Below are 8,624 nucleotides of genomic sequence, written 5' to 3' on the forward strand. Positions count from 1 at the left end.
CGTGATGATCGGTACGTATTATTATTGTTTGAAATTTCCACATGAATTTCTATAGCTCCTCACGTTTATAGTGAATGTTGTTATAGCTGCCTGAATGCAGAGGTTGAAGTCGGGCCGGTTTGAAAAATGGACTTTGACCCCGATCCGGTTACCGTAACCGGATTCGCAGGGGTCGTGTACCCATCAGGGTCCTGGTCCCGGGGGTCTCCCGAGGAGGCAACTCCAGGCACAGGCACAAAGGGACGCCAAGCAGCCCAGACAAAAGGGCCCCGCCAAGGCGCCTGGGGCAGAGGGAGAGCCGCGCGGGGCGCTCAGCAGGCGGAGCAGTCCCGCCGGACCGTTGTGGGAGGGAGGGCGCAGGAGGAGGCGGCGGCCCCAGCCCGTCCCGTCCGCCGCCCGCGGCGACCGCGGCCCGAGCCCTGTCCCTTCCAGGACCGCGACCCCCTGGCGGAACCAAGAACGCGACCCGAGCCTAAGGAGCGGCCGCAGCCGGACCCCGGGCACTTCCCGCTCACTTTTCCTTGCTCGTTGAACTCACCGAGGTCGCCCCGCCGCCTCCTCAGCCTCCACAGTAGTTTCCCCCGGAAATCCTACTTGGCCCACCGGCCGCCAGCGGCAGCCAGAGCCTGCGGCCCCCGGGAGGGGGGAGAGAGGGAGCAGGCCGGACAGTGAGGGGGTAGGAAGTGTCGCCGCGGGGGCTCACGGAACTTGTAGTCTCCAGCCCCCGGCCAGCTCTTCTTGGGGCCGACAAAATGGCGGAAACGGCTCGCTGTTTGCTCTCCGGGCGGTCGCCCCGCGCGGCCTCTCTGGGCATGCGCCGCCCACTGGAGCCCCGCGTGGAAAAGAATTTGGGCACTTTTCCTGATATTGAGGGGGACAAAGGTCTATGGACTTGGAAGGACAGAGTTCAATAGACTGAGCTCCAGGCAGTGCCTAAGGTGGCAGCTGATGTAAGTGTTCTGTTTGAGAAAACTGTGAGGCCCAATTTCAAGTATAATCTCCCCAAAAGAAAAGACAAAAACTATGCACGGCCGATTTGAAGTGAAAAAAATTTAGAAGCAAGTTCCCTCAGTTTTGTGCATAAGGAAGAAGCTCATTCTTAATGCCTTCAGCCCTTTAAATCCAGTTATTCCGCATCGCAAATATCTCAGTTCCTTCCCATTGTCTCCACTACCATCACTTGGAGGAAGCCACCAACATCGCTCTCCAGAACTCACTAGTTTCAGGCTCCAGGAGAAAGCAAGGCAGGAAAACCTCTACTACTGGATTAGGGGATAGTTAATGAGGGTATGTGCTCGCTCCCTTTTTTTCCCCCTTTCATTTATTGATTCTAGACAAAGAGAGGAAAGAAGAAAAACATCGATTAGTAGTTCCACTTATTTACGCGTTCATTGCTTGCTTCTTGCGTGTGCCCTGCCCAGAAGTCAAACCCGCAACGTTGGGTTATCCGGAGGATGGCTAAGCAGCTGACCTCTGTGCCGGGGTCCGGTGCGCTCTTGGAGGTGGTTGTGCTTCCCAGGAGTGCGGAAAAGAGGCTTTTCAAAAGTGTGTTCACCTTGATGCGCAAAAACAACGGCCGGACTTGCTTCGTGCAAAGGTAACCGTTTACTAGGGAGGTGACAGGCTTGAGGGTGACTACCCTTCCTGACCTGCCCCGTTAGGAACGTAGGGTCAGACCATCCTGTGAGGTCACTCTCAGATTTACTGCAGAGCCCCTTTTTCATTCACATGGAGATATTCAGTTTGTGGAAACTCATAGTTGGGATATAAATACTTTTGTATACTGATCTATACTTTTCTGCATGCATATTGTGCTCTCAGTATAACTTATTAAATGGAAAGTGGCCTGGACCAGGCCTCTCTTGTCTTCTGGGAGGCCAACTAACAGTAAAGACTATTTCTAATCATTATTATTTCTGGATTTAGGGCTCATGGGCTCTGTGGGAGCATAATGTTAAGAGCAGAGGCTTTGGCAACAAACCTGTTCTGCCGCTTCCGGTCTGTGTGCCCTTGGCTAAGTTATTTAAACCCGTTAGGATTCAGTTTTCTCCTTGTACAATAGCAAACATAATAGTACCTAATATATAGATTGGTGTGAGAATTAAATTAATGCACATGAAGTGGCCAACACTATACCTGATACATGTTAAATGCTTAATAAACGATAACTGTTATGGAGGATAATATTCGTTTTCATCTTTTTTTGTTTAAGCTTCCAAATTTTCAACAAAGAACATAGACACAGGCTACAGGTATAAGGATGTTCATTGTAGCACTATTTGCAGATAATAATAATAATAATAATAATAATGATAGAGCCCTAGCCAGTTTGGCTCAGTGGATAGAGCACTGGCCTGCGGACTGAAGGGTCCCGGGTTCGATTCCGGTCAAGGGCACATACCTTGGTTGCAGGCTCCAGAGAGAGTGCAGGAGGCAACCAATCGATGTTTCTCTTACATCGATATTTCCCTCTGTCTTTCCCTCTCTCTTCCCCTCTCTCTAAAAACCAATGGAAAAATATTTATTTTAAAAAATAAATACCCGAGTGAGGATTTAAAAAACACACACAAAACAGATAAATAATAAAATAAATTTAATAATAATAATAATAGAGTGGGCAAATCAATTGTGATATATTCATAATATAAAATACTACAAAACAATTAAAGTGAATAAACCAAAGCTACAGGTATCCACATGGATAAAACAAAATGTTAAGTTGCAGAAGGTTATATACAGCTTGATACCATGTATATAAAATTTTTAAATATGACAGACAACACTATATACTATTTAAGGGTTCATACATACATAGTTTTTCGTGTTTTTTTTTTAAATATGGAACGCTTCACGAATTTGCATGTCATCCTTGCGCAGGGGGCCATGGTAATCATCTCTGTATCATTCTAATTTTAGTATATGTGCTGCCGAAGCGAGCACCACACATACACAGGACAATACAATTCTGAGGAGAGAGGAAAAGGAGTGGGTGAAAGGAGGGATACATTGGGGCTTAAAACATAGCTCTGATATTTTATTTCTTCAAAAGAATTGTAAGAAAATAAGGCAAAATGTGAAGATTTGATAACTTTGGTGAAAGGTGCTTAGGTGTTTGTTATAAAAACATCTATTTTTCTATATGATTGAAATAGTTCTCTATTTAAAGAAAGCATGGAGCAGAGCAATGTACAAAATATGCTACCTTTTTTTAAATAAGGAAAAATGGTAATGTATTTATATCACCCACATCTGTTATGCCAACCTGAAATCAGTAGCTTTCACAATAGTAGTAGTGGTGGTGGAGGGGGAGTATAGGGTTTTTGTTTTTAAACAGTTGTTTTTTTACACACAGTGAATTTCATTCTTTTTGGTGTTCAGTTCTATGAGGCAAATGCATACACTTGTGTAACTACCACCATTATAATTTAAATTATCCATTTACTCCAAATACTCCCTCATGCTATATTTTATAGTCAACCTCTCCCCCAACCATGGCATCCACTGATCTGTTTTCTGTTCCTGTAGTTTGTTTTTCCCCAGAAAGTCATACAAATGGAAGGGAAAAGTATAGCTTTTTGAGTCTGACTACTTTCACTTAGAATAATGCATGTGGAATTCATCCATGTTGTTGCATGTATCAGTAGTTTGTTCCTTTTTATTGCTGAGTAGTATTTCATTGTATGGATGTATCATAATTTGTTTCTTCATTCACTAGTTTAGGACATTGGAATTGTTTATAGTTTTTGTTGACTGTAAACATTTGTGTATAGATTTTTGTATAAACGTAAGTTTTTATTTCTCTTAGGTAAACACTTAGGAGTGCGATTGCTGAATTGTATGGTAAGTGTACATGTAATTTTATATTTAAAAACCCAAATTTTTTTCCAAAATGGCTACACCATTTAGAATTTTCATAGCAATAATGAAAGCTCCAGTTGCTCTGTGTGCTTATCAGCATTTGATATTGTCAGATTTTGAAAATATTGTTTTTAGCCATTCCAATATGTGTGTAGTAGTACCTCCATAAAACCAACATTTCCTTAATAACTAAGGATATTCAGCTTCTTTTCATGTGCTGATTTGCCATCTATATATTTTCTTTAGTGAAGTATCTGTATTAGTCTTGTGCCCATTCATTTACAGGGTTGTTTTCTTATTAGTAATGAGTTGTGAGAATTCTTTTTACATTCTAGGTATGAGACCTTTATTAGATAAGTGATTTGCAGATGTTTTCTTCCAGTCTGTGGTTTGTCGTATCATCTTTCACAGAGCAGAGTTTTAAAGTTTTAACTAAGTTCAGTTTGTCTTTTTTTCTCTTGTGAATCATGTCGTAGCTAAGAAATCTTTCCTTAACTCAAGATCACAAAAATTTCCTCCCATCTTTTTTTTTTTTTTTTTGGCTAATTGTTTTATAACCACAACAAATGAGTACAGAGAATGCCCTGTACAAAACAACACAATAAATGCCCTGGCTGGTGTGGCTCATTTGTCCCGTGCACCAAGAGCTCACTGGTTCAATTCCATGGGTTAGGGCACTATGGGTCGCTTCCCTGTGAGAGAGAAACATCAATCGATTGCCTCCTATACTCAAACCTGCAACCTGGGTATGTGCCCTGACTGGGAATCGTATCAGCGACCTATCGGTGCACAGGACAATGTCTAACCAACTAAGCCACACTGGCCAGGGCTTACAGAGTTTTTAATACACTGGAGAGCGTTTGGCTTGCTAAAAACAGTAGGTTACTCAAATTTTTCGTTTTCTTTTGGAACCTCCATTTAGACAACACCCTAGCTGAGCTACATTTGGATAAATCATAATTCTGTTTATCCCTCAGTTTGCCACTCAAAAGATTACATAAACATTCTGTTAAGATGCTTTGGGCCCAACTGGTATTGCTCAGTGGTTGAGGGTCAACCCATGAACCAGTAGGTCACAGTTCTGTCCAGGTCAGGGCACATGTCTGGATTGTGCACTCAATCTCTAGTAGGGGACATGCAGGAGGCATCTGATGTTTCTCTCCCTCTCCTTCTCTCTCCAAAATCAATAAAAAACCACTTAAAAAAAACCCACTAACACAATAAAAGGTTTAAGATCAAGGTGTTCCTTTAGGCAAGGCTGAAGACTTCAGTCTCTGGTATTTAGAGTTAAGGCTGCAATCTTATTTTTGGGTGGATCACTGGGTGTGTGGGTACTATCCATGCTTTTAATCAGATTTAAACAGAAGAATGGCCACTTGGCCCAGATAGAAGTAGATGAAGTGTTTGTGTCACATAACTACCGAAGTTCCTTCCCACAATGCAGTGCCAGGTGGGGTTGTACTTCTTGTCAGATTCCTTCTTAATATGGGCCACAGTGTCCTTCTCTGTGTTATACTTCTTCAGTGCTTGAGTAGCACATTCCACGGAGTCCTGTTGCATCTCCTCCTACATATCAGCATTTTTGATCACTGCCTTTTGGTCACACATGGTTATAGTGGAGCAGGGGCTGGCTGACTGCAACAGTCTTCTGAGGGAGGGGTGGTCCAGGCTCAGACCCAAAGAAGCCTCCCCCTATATTTTCTTATAGAAGTTTAGTTTTAGGTTATCATTTATTTCTTTAGGATTTCTGCATATGCTTTTTTTTAAAATATATTTTATTGATTTCTTACAGAGAGGAAGGGAGAGAGATAGAGAGTTAGAAACATCGATGAGAGAGAAACATCGATCAGCTGCCTCCTGCACATCTCCTACTGGGGATATGCCCGCAACCAAGGTACATGCCCTTGACCGGAATCGAACCTGGGACCTTTCAGTCCGCAGGCCGACGCTCTATCCACTGAGCCAAACCGGTTTCGGCTACTTTTATATTCTTGATCTATACCTTGAAGGATACACAAGCTTTCCTCTGGGGTGGGAAAATTGTGTGACTTGGGATAAGCATGATATAGAGACTAGCTTTACACTGTGTACACTTTTGTGCTATTGAATTTTTCCTTAAATGTATATCTTACCGTACCTTAAAAACAACAGCAAACTAGGGGATTTTTTTTTTAAACTAAAAGCTCAAAAAAGTGTTGGGGGACTACTGAAACACAGTTCCAACCAGCATAGTTGAAAATCATCAGGATGATTGTTGGACTGGAACACTTCACCATAGTTTCCAATCCTTTGAGCTCTCTTCTGTCACAGCTGTCAATGGCTCTACAAGCCTAGCAGTTCTTACTGGGCTAAGAACCAAGTCCAATTAATTGGTAAAGAATTAGTTGGGCCAATCAGAGAACAACATGCAAATGAGTGAATCTGACTGCTATAAAGCTTCCTCACGATAGCTGAACATTGCAGAATTTAGAGACGTGGTGTTGCTGCCACCCGAAGGCCACATCTCTCAATAACAGGTTCATGGAACTAGCCGAGGGAAGGGGCAGAATCCCTCTCAGAATTGAGTCCTCTGGGGGACTCTGGATTGGAGTAAGAGTGATTTATAAAATTTTCCCTTTTCCCCTTTAGCTCAAACCCAAATTGGTAAAGAGGGGCTCCTAAGAGTGGCAACTGTGGCATCAGATTGTCTAGGTTTGAATCCTGTTTTTACCTTGGGTAAATCAGATAACCTGCTCTATACCTGTTTCCTGACCTATAAAATGAGGATGATAACAGTAGCTCCTTGGTATGTTGGGAAGATTGAATCAGATCATGTAAAGTGTTTAGCACAATGCCTGCCGCATGGTGAAAACACAAGAAATAGTAGCTGTTTTTAGGCAGAACTTGAGAAACCTTGGTCATTGTAAACCGAGAGACTGTACCTTGATGCACAGTAGTCCATTGGAAAGGCCTGTAGCATCTAACTCCACCACTTAAGGCTTGTAACTTGGAGCAAGTGTCTTAACCTCTCTGAACCTTACCTCACCTCAGGGGTGGTTTTGGATGTTACGTGAAATCATCCGTGTAAAGCACCAAGCACAGTGCCTGGCATGGAGTGGACAGTTAACAAGTGGAGTGACGATTAACACAACAATAGTTTCCAAGTATAGCCAAAGGTTGGACAACTCAGGTTGCAAACAGGCAGGCCACAGGCGGTCGCTAACCTACAGATATTTTGGTTCAGCCCTCAATATTTGCACACTTTAAATTACCTGCCATCATTTAAAACAGAAATTTCACATTTAGTCCAGATTCTTAACTTCTCTTTTAAAATGTGAAGTTCTGCCCTGCCCGTGTGGCTCGGTTGGAGCGTTGTCCCATACACCGAAAGGCCATGAGTTCAATTCCCGGTCAGGGCACATACCTAGGTTTCAGGTTTTGTCCCTGATTGGTGCTAGTATAGGAGGCAACAGATATTTCTCTCTCACATCAATATCTCTCTCTCTCTCACTCCCCTTCTTCTCCTCCTTTTTTCCCTCTGTCTTTCCCTCCCTCTCTCTAAAATCAATAAACATATCCTTGCATATTAGCATAACCAATGGACACAGACACTGGGGTGGTGGGGGCTTGCCCGTGGTGGGAATGGCTTGGTTGTGGGGAGGTCAAGCCGGGGAAAAAGGAGACATATGTAAAACTTTAGACAATAAATTTTTTTAAATGGGGAAAAAAACGTATCCTGGGGTGAGGGTTTTTTAAAAATAGAATAAAATGTGAAGCTCTGATAATGTACCAAACCAGATCTGGAGGAAGGATGGCATATAACAGGGAAAACTAATTTCTGTCAAGAGAGCCAAGTAATGCTCCCCGAAGAAGCTGAGACGTGAAGGTTGCGTAGGGGAAACGGTGCTCCAAGCAGAGGCTGATGGGTCCAAAGGCCCTAAATCAGGAAGATTAGTGCCATCAGGTAACTTCAGAAAAGCCTGGTGGCTGGAGCACAGTGAGCAAGAAAAAGGTGGGAAGAAGATGATCCAGTCAGCACTTAAGGATTTTGGACTTTATTGTGAGGACAAGTGTGGTTCAGAGCTGAAAGCTAGGAGATAGCCAGTTGGTATAAAACACTGAGGAGCTAGATGGGATCAGAATGGAGAAGGGTCAGGAGTCAACATTAGCAGCTGAGAAAGCAGAGGAGTTCTGGGGCAGCATAGGATCTATATCTAGAAACTCTGGGCATACACGGGAGAGCCTATCGGGTGTGGTCTGGCAAAGGGCAGATTTTATTTTATTTTTAAAAATAATTTTTATTTATTTCAGAGTGAAGAAGGGAGATAGAGAGAGAGATAGAAACATCAATGATGAGAGAGAATCATTGACTGGCTGCCTCCTGCACACTCCCTACTGGGGATTGAGCCGGCAACCCAGGCATGTGCCCTAACCGGGACTCAAATAAGAACCAAGTTAAGTTGGACACCAGGGTGAATATTTTATGTCCATTTTAATAGTGGAAAAGTGAGAAGAATAAAGATTTGGCCAAGGATTATATATAAAAAATGAGATACAGAGCTAGATTCACAATACCTACCTCTAATTTGTTGCTCCTCTAACGATATTAGTTTTCTCAAGGTGAATAAACTCAGCACCAATACTATGTTGTTAATAATAATATGTACCTTTTATTGAGATCTTGCTAAATTTAGCCTCTGTGTTTGTGTGCACTATTATCTTATTATTTCACTCAGTTAATAGAGTTCACCCAAAATACTATGTACCAAGGGACTGTTAGGCACTGG

General features: G+C 42.8%; 1 protein-coding gene, 1 long non-coding RNA gene, 1 other non-coding gene and 1 pseudogene across 5 annotated transcripts in view; 1 reads left to right on the forward strand and 3 right to left on the reverse strand.

The window, feature by feature from the left end:
• Positions 1-674, reverse strand: part of PHACTR4 (phosphatase and actin regulator 4) — a 73,639-nt gene extending 72,965 nt beyond the window's left edge. For 2 of the 3 annotated variants that reach the window (XM_023760978.1, XM_023760976.1), the window contains exon 1: positions 539-674. The gene's annotated coding sequence lies outside the window, so the exon portion shown is untranslated. The remainder of the gene's footprint in view (positions 1-538) is intronic. The other variant, XM_023760980.1, reaches the window with a different exon arrangement.
• A 195-nt stretch (positions 675-869) lies between these two features.
• On the forward strand, positions 870-3,841 carry LOC111827644. The gene is made up of 3 exons (XR_002831284.1): positions 870-1,287; positions 1,422-1,597; positions 3,806-3,841. It is a non-coding gene; the product is annotated as an uncharacterized LOC111827644 (long non-coding RNA).
• On the reverse strand, positions 2,833-2,940 carry LOC111827661. Its single transcript, XR_002831307.1, has one exon. It is a non-coding gene; the product is annotated as a U6 spliceosomal RNA (small nuclear RNA).
• Positions 3,842-5,204: 1,363 nt separating the features above from the next.
• LOC102416895 lies at positions 5,205-5,466 on the reverse strand (annotated as a pseudogene).
• Positions 5,467-8,624: the final 3,158 nt, after the last annotated feature.

This window comes from Myotis lucifugus, unplaced genomic scaffold, assembly GCF_000147115.1.
Source record: "Myotis lucifugus unplaced genomic scaffold, Myoluc2.0 scaffold_197, whole genome shotgun sequence".
Lineage (NCBI taxonomy): Eukaryota > Metazoa > Chordata > Mammalia > Chiroptera > Vespertilionidae > Myotis > Myotis lucifugus.